The 15,712-nt window shown below is 40.9% G+C and overlaps 1 protein-coding gene across 2 annotated transcripts in view; it reads right to left on the reverse strand.

Moving 5' to 3' along the window:
- The window catches only part of LOC148892782 (receptor-type tyrosine-protein phosphatase delta-like), a 197,418-nt gene that overhangs the window by 136,200 nt on the left and 45,506 nt on the right, over positions 1 to 15,712 (reverse strand). For both annotated transcript variants that reach the window (XM_089007186.1, XM_089007187.1), the window contains one exon: positions 2,752 to 2,777. The gene's annotated coding sequence lies outside the window, so the exon portion shown is untranslated. The remainder of the gene's footprint in view (positions 1 to 2,751; positions 2,778 to 15,712) is intronic.

Consider the following 15,712-nt stretch of genomic DNA (forward strand, 5'->3'; position numbering starts at 1 on the left):
ACGCATGACAATGTCACGGTTTGCAAGGTGGTGATGGCAGTTGTGGATCCCAAAAAGCAGGCAGGAGGGAGGAGCAGGTTGTATTTGAGAAATTGTATTAAAACAAAGTCAACAGGAACAAAATCTAAAACGTTGAAATCATCTGAACAGAAAAATACAAAGTATCAAAGGAAAAACCAAGAGTAAAAGTCAGCCAAGATGAAACAAACATGCACAGCATACAATGCATGCACAATGCGCAATGCATACAATGCATACTATGACCCGACACCGAATGGTCGTGCCGGGAGTCCTTTTAACTGCCACTAATGAAGATGACCAACACCTGAGCAAATGAGGGCGGAGCCGTCAGCACTACCCGTTGTTTGCCAACCAGAACGTGGCAGTCTGTCACTGATCAGGACGACCAGCACCTGTGCAGGTGCAGGCGGGGCCGACAGCGCCCCCCCCCCCGTTGGTCGCCAACCAGATCGTTACAGTACTCCCCCTTTAAGGGACTGCTGCCAGAAGTCCCAACAGTCTCCCAAAAGGTCCAACTCGCCAGGAAACAAAGGTGCAGACGGCAACCGTTGCCTCTCCAACATATGATGGGCGGCGGCCTGATGGGAACGGGACTTGGCCTCGGGATGGTTGAAAAAGGTCACAGCGTGTTTTTGTATATTGACCATAAATAACAGGGAGATTCGATGAGCACATCCCTCAGAAAAAAGAAAAATCTACTCAGAGCCTTCTTATGTTCCTGGTACAAGGCATATTTCTTCTCAAACTCAAGTACACTATCCAAGTCGACTATTACAACACATCATCCCTGCCCGAGAGTAATAAGTTGGAGATACACTTGTGCTACAAGCCTTGATCCGCAAATAAATAATAACAGCGGATGCGCTCAGTAAAAGTTGGAGGCGGTGACAACAAATAGTTTCTGACAGTCAGCTAGAAAGCACTGCGGATTATTGTTTTTGTATGAAATGTGCAATTCAATAACAAGGTCCTGAACCTCACATTCTCAATGTGACAATTCAACTGGTGTAACATTCTTTAATTTGTCTTCAAAAAAAAAATTTTTGAACCAAGATGTTTAATTGCGTATTAATTCAGAGTGCACTTTGTTGGCAACAAGTGTAGAAGTGGTGAGCCACTTAAATGAATTGGAGAATCTGCACAGCCAGAAAAGCGTGCGGCTGCCTCCTTTTTGGGAACAGAAATGCGAATTATGGCCTCATTAAAGCTGAAATATGAAATGTAATGCAACCTTAAAGGACAACCGACGTCACCATGCAGTATGATATTTTTAGTCAAATGCAAAACACCAATAAAAATGACAAAAGTGTCCAAATGCAAAAAAAATTAACCCGGAAGTGGCCAGTTTCAGAAGGTCCCGCCCCCCTGTTCGTGATGTCACCCCAAGACGTCTTGCCTTGCTGGATAATCAAAACAATGGCTTCATATTCGGAGAATCTGCTTTCTTGTTACTCGTCCAATTATGAATATGATTCAAATAGTTCTGAAGAGGAAAGCATACATGTTTGCAATCGAGCCGTTTCCACAGGCTGATTGATCCTTACATGGAACTTTGTCGCCCTCTTTTGCCTCTTTTTTGGTGCTACATGAAGTTTTCAGACCAGCCAAGTACAGCCAAATGCATTGACGTGATGGAAGGACTGCTACAATGTGTCCTTTTTTCGGTCAGGGTCGTTCCTTCAGTGACGTAGGGTGAGGACCCATCACCAACTAGTGACTTCCGAAATATTCAGCGCGAGTCTTAAAACGTAAAATATAGCTATATGCGGTGGAATCCTTGTAAAATACGCTCAGTGGAAGTCATTTGAAGAAATTTTACGTTTTAAATTATGGACACAGCTTGTCTGGAGACGTCGGTTGTCCTTTAAAGCAATAGCTTCAAATTCACTCTGACTGGGTGGCAACAAGGAGAGAAATATCTCAGCGATTGCCATGGTACCTCAGATTATCCAATTTACCTTTAACGTTAGTGGATTACTTATATAGCCTTATATGTTGTTTTCACATTAGCCTTGAGCTAACATCACCGCAGTAATATTTTTCGGAAGTAAGAGCTTGTTTCCGATTGGAGACTTGGTTTTCGCATCATGACTTTGTTGAATTCAGCTCGTAACAGTCGAGGAGGTTGTGTTGCAAACCGCCTCTAACTTGAAACCCTGATGAGGTTTCAAGTTAGAAGTTGTCCTTGGTCAATTTGTTTTTTTCTTTTTGTTGTGAGGATACACTTGAATGGAAAGCAAATATCACATTTGTGGTCAATCTAGTTAACCAAGAAAAAAGCACCGCCCATTACCAGCACCGTCAAGGTACCACTACATATCGTTTACTTAACTCCACAATGATCCTTACTGTTGAAATTAATCATGACAAAAAGAGACACTCGACCCAGTTACCTCCCCACAATTTCCCGTAACTGATCTGAGATGTACTCTTCCACAAAACGTTGCAAATTTTGGCACTCAAAAACCATTTTACCAAAAATGGGTAAAATTCCGGTCTGTTCTTCTGCTCGTTCAAATCACCTGATTTGCGTCTACTAAGGATATGAGCATTTGCAACGACAATTTAAGAATTTCATATCTCTTCTTTCATGTGAGCACAATGTTCAGTGAGGTTCAATATCATTTGCCAATAGAGATTGCTTTGTCACAGGACACGGAACAGCGTGCTGTGTTTTGGCTATAAGGGGAGAGTGAAAATAAGTCAGGAAATAATGAGACTCTCTCTTACCTTAAGAAGCACTTCTATACGTCAAACTGTGAAGAGAGAAAAGGAAAGAAACATGGGGGTGGGGAGGGGTGAAGAGAAAATATGTTTTAATAGAAATGTCGGCATGAATACAAAAAACATTAAAAAAAACCTGGCTGGTAAATTTAATTACACAAGAACAAAGAGGCATGTTGGGTTTCTATGTATACTGTATATACATGTATATATTCATCCCTTCACTATCGGAACCACTTTATCCTCACTGGGGTCGCGAGAGGTGCTGGAGCCTATCCACGCTGTCTTTGGGTAGCCGACAAGGGACACCTTGAACCAGTTGCCAGCCAATCGCAGGGGACACAAACACAAACAAGCATCCGCACACTCACACCTAGGGACAATCTGGCGTGGTCAACCAGCGTATAGTACATGTTTGTGGAATGCAATACAATACATACCAAACATATTGATTTATATGGTGCTATAACAACAGCTGAAGCTGTAACAAAGCTCTTAACATGGACAACTATCCTGTTCAGGAAAAATAAAGCAGTGACAAAGATAGTAGAACGCACCAGAGAGTTCAACCAAGATCAAGTCAGAATTATTTATGAAATTAATTGGGAAATTCATTTTGTAAAAAGAGTTCGAAAAGTACAATATGAATCATACAGAAAATGGCAGAAAATGGTGCATGGAGAACACGGACCGTTCAAACCTCCTCCAACCTCACCAGATCTTAAGAGTTGTCTCACTGAGACGGAAACCCCTTACTTCACCAAAGTACTGCTTGCAAGTTGGCTGTGATAACCGTTTAATGATGCAGATGCATACAGAAATACAAAGCCGCACCAATAAAAAGCATTTGATAGCGATATCATGAAATAATCATCATCGAGGCCGCTCCGAAAGATTGCTTGAGTCCATGGGAGAACTTGCAGAATTTAAACAAATAAACACAAACACTGTGGGGGAAAAAAGAAACAGCCATCGTTTGCTGATTTCCTGGAACCTGTACAATATTACCCTAAAACCGCAGCAAAGGGAGACTGAAAGTGGGGCGATAGTGCTGGTGCATTGTGCGTCTCATTCTTCTTTGTTTACTCATGCCAGATGTTAAAATAACAATGTGGTTTTGTGCTTTAATTCTTATTGCAACACCTTGCTTAAATTGACCACAACTTTATGTATTTTTTTTTTACGACCGATACCAGTACGAGGATTCAACTTTTAAGAGATTGCTGTGCTGTTATATTTTGATGATATTTCGCAATGAAGAGCAACAAGTTAACAAAAACAGATGCCAGTATGAGTACAGCTTCACTACTGCTAAGCAATTTGATCTGAATACCACTCGGAGGGCATTATTATCTATAGTGTGCATTGTTTTATCCATGTCTACCTTGTAGTGTCTGGTGAGGGCAAAATATTAGCAAACAGCCTCCTTTTAGGATACAACAATCCATATTTGGCTTCATTGTTTTCTTCAACAACAACAAAAATCCCCAAATTCGGACTGAATGTTTCCTCGCATTGCCATAAAAGGACATGCAACCACATCATGTATCCTGCATTCTGAATAAAGGCACAAATATAAAATAAAAGTGTCTCAAAAAATGTATCAGGTAATTTGATTCCTCATGAAAATATGATAATTTAATTAAAATGGGTGCCTCTTGCTGCAAATAGAACTAATATGTAATTAATTGACAAACAAACAGAATTACAACATATCAATAAACACTGCTGGACGTGTACTATTATTTTCACACATGCACACACGCACACACACCCTGAGTAGAGATCAGAGTGTTTCATTAGTGAGGTGCAGATAGATAACCCTCCCAAAGGAGACATTGACCAAGAGGCCAGCCATTGATCTATTGAGCTAAGCTGTTTTGCGTTTGTGTGTGTGTGTATTCGTGTAAAGTGTGAGTAAAATAACTACTCTACTTACAGAGTCTTTAAGTTGTTAAAGTAAGCAGAGTAAATCTAATCCAGTTGTGTTTAATGGAGAAGAAGCAAGCTGTCGGCATATTCATCAGGTCCATTTACTCTGTCCAATCACGACAAGCCAACCAGAGCGACCAAGCGACCATCACTGCATATTTATGCTTCGGATAACCACCAGCAGATTGATCACCTTGAAGTAATAAATAAAATGAATTCATGAGTTTGACCCAGTGATGACGGAGAGTAGGTGCGGGGGCTCTCTCATATCATTTGATCCACTGGCAGGAGAAGTAAATCAATCTGGCCAACACTGCAATCACAGTCTTATTGATGACCCAATAAAGATCACTGGCTCAGAGGTTGTAATAATCATTTATGCTAATAATATAACAACGGCACTAATTCCTATGATAAATGTGCTGTAAACAAACAATCAAGTGACTAGAAAATGCATAAAGTGATGTGATCTCCAGTGTGCACGCTCGAGTGTTTCCCTGTCTTCATGTGGCCGCCTTGTAATTAGCTTTGCGGCTAGTTGTCTTACATTGGATGTGAAGGTAATTGGGGCTCTTGGACACACACTCTCAATCTCTGTCAAAGACAGTGTGTGTTGCAGATTGGAGCGCGACCAAGGATTTAGTGTGTGCTCAGCCTGCGCTGAAGCAGCTTGTGATTCATTAGTGATGAGTGCATTTAGAAGCGAAATGAGAGGTTGAGTAGCCAATGGCTGTGTGCATCATCATCATCATTGTGTCCACTTGGACTGCTAAGTCGAATGCTACAGACTCGTACTAAAACAGTACAGCGTTATTGTTGTCCTACGGGGCTTCCATAGTTAAGTCTTTCTTGCTAGCATAATTAAACAACAATCCGTACTGCAGATAACTCATTTTCTGGTTGTCAAAGATGCACTGAAGTATGTTGTTAGGCGCTCATATTAAGGGATGCATCTGGGAAATTTAAAAAGGGGGCCAGTTGGCCCCCTCTTATCTCAAAAAGGGGTCAAATTCTAAAATTGATGGGCCTGATTTAATTAGATTGCCGAAGTATACAAAATTGATTGAAATACATGCATTCATTGGAGTATGATATTTAAAAAAAACAATGGACTAAAATCTATTTGTGTAATATAGAAATAATTTTAATTCAAATCAAATAATTTATTCATACATAAAATAAACTTTTTCAATTTTCTTTAGTTAGTACACTATCAATCCCGTGCTATTTTTATATTCTATAGCAAGGGTGTCAAAGGCCTTTTTTGCCGCGGGCCACATTGTAGTTATGGTTTCCTCTCGAGGGCCGTTATGAATTTAGGGAACCCATTAGAATGTTTAAATCCCTTCAAATATTACATATGGAGCACACAGCAAATTAATGAATAACTCGTTTTCAAATCTGAAGTCAATAATAATGACTTTTATTGTGGTTGACATCCAAAAATATGAAATTTTGGCTCAGATTTTAGCAATCATCATGGAATTTAACAAGTTTGATTTGCTTTCGCGGGCCGAAAAAAATGATGTGGCGGGCCGGATTTGGCCCGCGGGCCTTGACTTTGACACTTGTGTTCTATAGTATTCCAGAAAAGACAAATAAAACAGATTTAGCACATTATTTCAGGAATGCAACAGCTCTGAAATAATTCCCAGTTTTACTCCTGTTCTCTTGCTGCATATTGCAACCATCTATGTCGATGCCATTCGATGTAAATACTGCAATGCACCATGGGTAAATGAATATTCGATTATATCTTTCGGCAGTTTCCGGCGGATCACGACGTTAAAAACGTTCGTCGTGAAAATGAACACTTTTCAATTGCTTTTTAACTAAATTTGTGTCTTTAGTTATTTTCACAGAAGTACATCATATGTGGCGCAGATCATGTAGCAATATGCGGCAATCGTAATAGACGTGCGCCGGTGCTGGCGCAGTCGAGTTAAAAAGTTGCGCGAGTGGCTGTCAAAATGCATAACTGCAGCAAGAACGCAGGCCAGATGCCTCCCTGCATATTTGTATTTGTATTTTATTTTGTTATTGATCTTTTTGCGCAGTTAGAAAAAGAGAAAAAAAAAGGTCACTTATTTAAGTACATTGAATTCCGGACATCAAAACAGAACATATATCACATAACCATACAGATGAAACAGTTAACAATTCTTGCACTTCCATATACTGTATGCAAAGTCCTGTTCATTGTACCATATGAGAAGAAAATATTCATGATTTTTGTAACATTTTGAACAGTGGATTTGGCACAGTTTTCTAGGGTATCAATCCTCACCCTGATTTTGCATCAAGGACTTAATTCAGCAAATGTCATAATTTGACGGAGTGGCGTTAAACTAATAGGTAAACAAATGATGAACTATACAGAATGTTGTTGTACAGCTAGTTGAGCTCTTTATGACGTTCTCCCCTGTTTTTTTTTCAATTGCGAGTGGATTGAGCTAAACCAAGAAAGAACCAGATCATTACATGAAGTGATTCCCTCCAGGACCTTGTTCGTTTGAACTCATCGCTTGCGGGCTTCAAATCTACTTGAGCGACAGATGTTTTCTTTTGTTTTATTTTTTTTCCTATCTGTGCTGCTCGGGTATGGTGCCTGGTTGTGCATGGAACACTCACAAGGGAATTCCTGGTATCAAACAACTGAGCTACGTGGGTGTGAGGTGTATTGTAAACTTGTACCTTGTCATTTGACCGATTCCCATGTCTTGCACTGAGCTAAATCCCAAGCGTCAAACATTTGTATCCAATATGCCCTGCCTTATCCAAATTGGCCCTGATTAATTAATCCAATTTTATTTATTCTCTTAAATGCCACCCAGTGGCTCATACTACTGCAAAAAGCACAAAACCCAAATGTGCAGTCGTAGACTTGAACTAAATCAAGCCAGTCAGAAGTAGACCACGGTTGTCGTGGCAACAACACAGATGCTACTCTTCTCGTTTTAAGCCAGCGTATCATCACCATATAATCTCAAAGTCAAAGAAATGCACTCCAATGGCAAGATAAGATTTAACAGACAGATGAACATATATCCAAATAAATGATGGGGATTTTGACTGTGATTATATATGATATATCATAATTATTTTCAGATTGCCATGCAGAAAAAGATGTCAGTCAGTTATATTAATCAGATGTCAGTCAGTTATATTAATCACCTTTTCCACCACACACACGGAGAAGAACAAGTTCCTATTTTCAGCAAAGGGGTGAAGGCACTTCTCAGCAAAGCCGTCTTTTCTTCGCACCTGTACACATGTCCCCTTCTTTCTCAATCACGCCTTCCTTCACTTCTCACGGTCTCACCATATGCTTTTACAGTCGAGTGTGCGTGTCTGTGTCTGCGTGCGTGTGTATGCGCTCTCCTAACCCATTTCCCCAACGAAGGCTACAGCTGGTGCTGGTTTGCTGAATAAAATATGACGGTAGCAATATCAGGAGATTAGCGGCTCACGAAAGAGTCATTTTGTTCAAGTGAAGGAACGTCACCAAAGTGAGCGTTTGTGTGGGGGGTGTTTGTCGGGGGGGTTGTTGTTTTGAATGTGACTGTCCATGGCCAGCATCATTTATTGGTATTTGCCCCCCCCCCCCCCCCTCTCGCTCTCCCACCTTTCCTCCCTCCACTTCATTGGATTTCTTGTTGACCAATTAACCCCATACATTGAATGCCACTATTTGCTGACACTGAATGTTTGTGTTTCATAATTTTAATCCAAACATGTAATTTTCATTGATTTTATATGTTTGCCTGTTCTATACATATTACCGTTTACATATATTTTATGAATAAATGGGCAGCGAGGTAGTCGACTGCGGAGCACGTCCACCTCATAGGGTTTGATTCCTGCTTCCTCTGTGGAGTTTGCAAGTTCTCCATATGTGTGCATGCATGGGTTGGTTTTCATTGGGTACTCAGGTTTCCTTCCACATACATGTTCATATATGGCAGGTTAATGGAGTACTCTAAATGACGCCTGGGTGTGATTGTGAGCCTGGATCAAAGTCAAAGTCAGCTTTATTGTCAAATATGCTAATATGCATGATATACAGCACAGATTAACTTAATGTCCTCTCGGACCGCGCATGCAAGGCACTTATAACGTGGCTAAAAAAGACATACAATTGACAACAGACTATTGTCTGTTGTCATGTAATTTCTGAATGTAAAGCGAGGTAGTGACATATGTAAAGTGAGGTAGTGTCGTATGTAAAGTGACGCAATGTAGTAATGCAAAAACAAACAACAAAAAAGGGTTGAAGTGAGGTCTTGCAGAAAAAAATGAGAAAACAAAAAATAGAGTTCAGGATCGTTATTTTTCTATGTGTGCACTGCCAAAATCTAGGAACCAATTCAGGATGTACTGCCGCCTACTGACTGACGACAGCGGGGATAGGCCCCAGCACCCCCCACGATCCTCGGATGTATGTCGTCAAATTTTATAGACTGTAGAATATTATCCTCGCCTCAAAAAAAATGGGAAAACGCTATTTTAGCGTGACTGTCATGCTCCCCACCAAAGAAAGCCTACACACTCCCTCATTCAATCTCGCTCACTTTTGTTAGTGTGATCTCGATATCAGTCTCCCTGCACACATTTGCTCGCAGACCCCCACCTACCGTCTTTCACACACTCTCATACATTTACACGCACAGAAAGCACGTCGAGCATATGGCTATTCCTCCGCTCTTTGAAGGCTCGCTTTGAAGCTGTGGCGCTTGTATCGATTGGCGCTCAGATGAGCTCACTTCACCAGAGCCCTGCGATTATCTGTCGCTTTATTTCAAACAGCGCGGCTGGAGACTGGGGGTGGGAAGAAGGGCGGGGGCGAGACGGCTCACCCACTCCACCCATCACTCACTCACTCACTCAAACACACCTAAATGGGGAGATGAGCTTACGTACCCGATCCCGATACTCAAAGTGAAGCCGCGTGTCAAAACTGACAAGTGGGAGCAAAGCGTCGAGTGAGTGAGGAGGACACAGTGATCGAAAAGAGTCTGGGAAAAGTGATGAAACTTAAGAGGGAAAGAAAAAAAAAAAAGTTCCACCCTATGGCGCTTCTCTGATTAAAAACAATACCTGCTCCCCAAGAGGTGATTTAAGGCATTACTGGTCAAAATGAACAAGAAATATTGGAATTCTTACAAGTTCAAGGTCAGCAATCGCTCGCTCTTAATGGTGTTTCTCATATAAAAATAATATCGGGTCTCATCACAATATATAAAATCCGCCGCACTTTTGCGGCGTGTATTATTGAAAGAGGTGCTTTCTGCGTGGCCCCCATGGGAATACGTCAGAGAGGGAGTCAGGGTGACATGAAATGTTAATGGTGTGCCCAGAGCAGCAGAACTTCATAAAAGACTTGATTTAGAAACTTCAGTCGCTTTCAGGGACATTGAACATTGTAGAAACACAGACACACAAAAGACACACACATCACAAACACAGACATACACTCGCCAGCTTTCCACCCCATAGACTTTTTATTGAGTGTAAACAGCTTTAGTGTGTGTTATAAGCCAAGTGAACGCGAGATAGTGTTAAGTAAACATTATCGACGATGCATGTGTCAAGGCAACCAGGATACTCAGGATTGTTGTTAAAAACAAACATTTTTTATCTCACAAATGCAATTTATCAGATTATTGTTGTTGTGGTGGATGACATTAGTCTGGCCGATGTGTTTTATTTCTGCGTGGGCGAGGATGAATTGAAATAAATGAGCGTGAAAAATACAACAACAAACTTCATTGAACTATTGTTTCTATGTTGCTACACTGAGCTTTGCTAATGGCTTCATCAGTTTTATTTCAGAAGAGTATTTTTCAGCGCCAATTGCATATTGGTATTAATGGGACCCTAATTCCGTGCCTAGGAACAAGTCCAAAGCAGAGCACAGTCAAACTGTACGCATGGGTGGAGTTTTCTTACGGTATAGAGCTACGCAGCTGAAAGAAACGACTCCTCTCACTCTCTTTCGATCCAGCACACCAGAGAACCCCAGTCTTTAACCTTGCGAAATTGGAAATAGACTCACTGGAGTCCCTGCAGAAGTATGTGAAGTCTGTTCATCGTGCACTGTAAGCACATCTCCACAGGTGGATAATGTGAAGTTGGTCAGGGCGATCACAGATCACCGCTGTGAAGTATATAGACAGCGGGAGAAGGCCTTTTTGATTGTACCCGTGTGTAGTGGCATTCCTCTAACACCTGTGCCATGGCCATGGAGAGCGATTTAAAAAGTATAATTAAGATGACTATAACAATAAGAATGCATTAAATTAATTGAGTTCTATCTACAATGATTCTGAGAGTTTGGACCACTGTGTCTTTTTTTTCTTTTCACTTCAATAAGGGAGTTGAATCAGTAATTTTACTCTTACCATGGAGTTTATGTTACTAACTATAATGCGTGAGTATTTTCAGACTTTTGAATGGACATGTATAAGCAAGTGGATGAACACACGATGATCTCTGTCTTTAGTCCATTACGTAGAAACTCGTGTGAAACTCCCCATCATAATTTCCAGTTAAAATATGCCTCGGACTAAACAGTTCAAAAAATGAATGGTCATAATAGATCATGTCTCCATGATGTCAGCATATCTCACCAGACCTCAGACCAGTCAGCATTAAATACTTGTGTGAGCAGATATTCATTCAACGTGAATAGAAGAACTCATAGCAGAAGTCAAGCTCACACATTTCGACAACACTCCAGCATCAGCATTTGCTCATATTTAAAATGAGATCCATGAGTTGTCAAAATCTCTCATTCAAACCCTGTGTTTTTGTTCACATTTTAAAAAACAAAACAGCTGTGAATTTAGTTACTATTACAATTTTGTTAGGTGATCAAATCAACCTTAGAGGTAAAACTACAATTGTTTACAATCACAAACACTTTCTACATAATATATGATGTAGGTCAAGAGAGGATCATCTGGGTAAGTGATGACAGTATTGCATATAATTAAAGGGTGTTATGTGCAGTGGTAGCGCGGTGGCAGTATGAAAGGAATGAAACCTCCGTGTGTGCGCTTGTGTGCATGCCTCTGCCCTCGTTAGGTCGGAATCCAACCACAGCAATCAGCAGTGATCCAGACTCAGCATCAATTACGGCTCCATTAGGCACAACCCCCTACTGGTGTTTACACACTTTACACACATAGACACACACGGACACCTGCTCTCATTAATGCGTATGTGAGCACACACGCGCACACACACCACTAAATGTACACGTTTCCTCTGGTGTAATTACCAAACGCTGCATGGACAAAGTGCCGCTAATGAAGGTGTTAAGCTGTATTGATTACAATGTAAGAATTGAAAATGGCAGCTTAGTTAACATTTTACCACATGCCATTGGTAAATGTTGAGGAATAATCAATGTTATTGCAAAAATTAACATACAGATTTAGTAAAAGGATACGTTTAGAGGCCTTCTGTTTTGGACTATGTTTGGACTATGAGGCATTGCGGCATCCAGAATTGATTTATTCTCCACTGATTTTAACTCAAGTGTATTTGTCGAGTGTATATAGCACATAGCAGGGGAAGGAAATACCATGCTAATTTGACATAAAAACGCCGAACTGAAATGTGAACACAAAACCTCCTGACTGTGAGTGGTAACTGCTATTAACTCATCAATCCTTTTCAGATACCGCTCGTTCTGTTGACAATTGTCCACTATAAGCTAAAATCTTCATAAAAGTGCACATTTCTATCTGCTTGGTTTTACCTGGACAATAACAACACTGTTAATTCAGTGGACACTGGGGTATTGATACAGGGCTGTGCGCAATAACAATATGATACAAAGCAATATTGATATTTTGTCGGAGAGCCATTGTTTAGTTATTGATAGTAAACAATGATAATCATTCTCTTGAATTGGTGGCTTTGACCAAATGATGTACAGTGTTTTGTTTACTGTTGACATGAAAAATTAATGCTAACGGATGAAATTCTGTTTTTTTCTTCTTTTTTTTAGATCACTTTAATATATAATTCATCAAACGCTTCATGGATTCTCTCAGGAGAAAACATTCAAATTGGATTGGATTGGATTGGATATGCCTTTATTAGTCTCACAGTGGAGAAATTTACATTTCACAGCAGCAAAGTGATGAAAGGAATGAAAGTAGAAAAACGAAATACATGAGCTGCTGGAAATGTTTTGATTCTCCAGCAATGCAAATGCACACTATACTAGGACAACCAACGTCTCCGGACAAGTTGTGTCCATAATTTGTAAAATGGCGTCAAATGACTTCTACTGAGCCTATTTTAATAAGATTGCACCGCATATAGCTATATTTTTTTCATTTTAAGACTCGCGCTGAATATTCAGGAAGTCTTGTTTTTGAGTTGGTGACGAGTCCGTACATGACGTCACTAAAGGAACGCCCCTGACCGGATAAAAATATGGAAGGGCCGCATTGTAGCGGTCCTTCCATCACGTCAATGTATTTTGCTGTACTTGTTTGGTCTGGGGACCTCGTGTTGCACGCAAAAGCCGCCAGAAGAGGGCGTCCAAGCTCCATATGAGGAATTTATTTAGCCTGTGGAAACGGAGGTGGGCACAGGAGGTCGCCATTTTGTGCCTCTTTTTCGGTGAGACATTTCCCCTCAATGTTGCCTCAAAATTGCATGGAATAAATTATTTAATCGATTGCAAACATGTATGCTTTCCTCTTCAGAACTATTTGAATCATATTCATAACTGGAGGTGTAACAAGAAAGCATATTCTCCGAATCTGAAGCCATTGTTTTGATTCTCCAGCAATGCAAGACGGCTTTGCGTGATGTCTCGAACTGGGGGCGGGACTTTCTGAAAATTCCCAATTCGCAGCTCAATTTTTTTTGCAGATTTTGGACACTGAGTCATTTTTATTGGTGTTTTTCATTTGAATAAAAATATCATACTGCGTGTTTTGGGTATTTTAGATGCTATAAAACGTTTTTCTGATGTTATTTAAGAAACAAAAAAGTGACGTTGGTTGTCCTTTAATGCCTGTCTGACACAGGACACTGCTCTGCAGCTTTGAGCCATCTCGCCACGTGGAAAATTCAACACGTGTACATTAACCAGGAAGAGAGAGAAAAATAGTAAAGTTAATTCGGTGGTCATCATTTTAAAAACAGTCTCAAAATGTAAAGATGACAGCGCCACATGTGTAACCACAAGCGTGTACACAAATATAGAGTAGTGTGGAAGACGACGTCAGTAGAAAACCGTATTGCTGAGAGGGTGAAATGCCATTGGTCAAATGTCAAAGGTTAAATTCCAGTCAGCAAGAGTTGATCTCATAGGAGACCTCACCTCTAGTCACACAAAATCTTTGTTGTGCTATCGAGAGAGTGTGTCTGTGTGTGTGTTAGTGTGTGTTTTTGTTTTTTGGCCGTTTGTTTTAGACTCGCTGCGCACTGAGTGACGTGAGATGCCATGGAAACCAAGTGGCAGATGGATGAGTAGCCATTTTGCTGCGATTAAAAATTTCACAGGTGATCAGCATTGAAACATAAATGTATCTCCACTTATGAAATTGGTTCTGGAAAATGTAAGTTGAGGCGTGTTTTTCATGTATCTCAATCTAAGCCCGGCATCCCCGGCTAATTTAGATATAAATGGTTTCTCAGGCATAAAAATGCATCAAAATATGTAACAAGTACATGTTGCAATTAGATGATTACATAATATATGATAGATGTCCCGCGTGGGTTTTCTCCGGGTCCTCCGGTCTCCTCCCACATTCCAAAAATATGCATGGGAGGCAGACTGATCACTCCAAATTGTCCCTAGATGTGAGTGTGAGAGTGACTGTTGATTGTCTTTGTATGCCGTGCGATTGGCGGGACACCAATTCAGGGTGTACCCCGCCTCGTGCCCAAAGAGAGCTGGGATAGGCTCCAGCACCATTGTCATCAAATGGTGAGTATAGTTTTTTCTTTTTTTAATGTTGCTGTGCCGATGACCATTTTGTGTTTGGGAGCTTTTTACTGAGCAAGTTGCTTGTCCTGTAGCCACAAAGGGACATAAGTCTTCTTGTGCCGGTCCCAAGCCCGGATAAATACAGAGGGTTGTGTCAGGAAGGGCATCCGCCGTAAAAGCTTGGCCAAAACAAACATGCAGATCAAACCTCTAAAGTTGGAGGAAACTGATTTGCTGTGGCGAACCCTTGAAGGGAAAAGCCGAAAGGAAAAGAAGAAGACCATCCGCGACCCTGATGAGGAATAAGCGGTACGGAAAATGGATGGATGGATGATAGTTGTGCAAAATGTAAAAAAAAAAAAATGAGTAAATAGATATTTTCCTCTTGAGGCATTTCGTAAATTTCATGTGAATAGACGTTCATAAGTCGAGGTAACAATGTACCACACAAGCAATTGTATGTGAAGCCTCAAGAAACAAATACAGGGTCAGAGCTTTATGCAGTCTTTAATTTCTCATGATGGGCCACCTCTAGTCTGCATGATCCATACGAGAACAATGCCTGGGTGAGACCTGTTCGATTGTACGTGTGTGTGTGTGTGTGTGTGTGTGTGTGTGTGTGTGTGACCCTGTGCCCTAAATCCTGACAGGAGGGCCAGCGGACCCCGAAGTACCAATCACAGATTGTGACTGACAGACAAGTTAGCCACCATTGCTCTCACATTCCCCCACAAAGACACACAATGTCCCTCTCAGGAGTACAGTCATTCTACCCTGCTGTCCGTCTTCTGCTCCCTTGCCTCTCGCATTCTGTCATGACCCGTTTTGGAGTGTCTGTCTCTTTCAGATGGTTGTATTTTACAAAGATTCCACCGCATATCGCTATATTTTATGTTTTAAGACTCACGCTGAATATTCCGGAAGTCTTGTTTTTGAGTTGGTGACGAGTCCGTACGTGACGTCACTAAAGGTACGCTCCTGACTGAAAAAAATTACACATTGTAGCAGTCCTTCCATCACGTCAATGCATTTTGCTGTGCTTGTTTGGTCTGAAAACGTTATGTTGCACCAAAAAGA

Source organism: Hippocampus bargibanti, linkage group LG10 (assembly GCF_051943395.1).
Source record: "Hippocampus bargibanti isolate YZ-2025 linkage group LG10, ASM5194339v1, whole genome shotgun sequence".
Lineage (NCBI taxonomy): Eukaryota > Metazoa > Chordata > Actinopteri > Syngnathiformes > Syngnathidae > Hippocampus > Hippocampus bargibanti.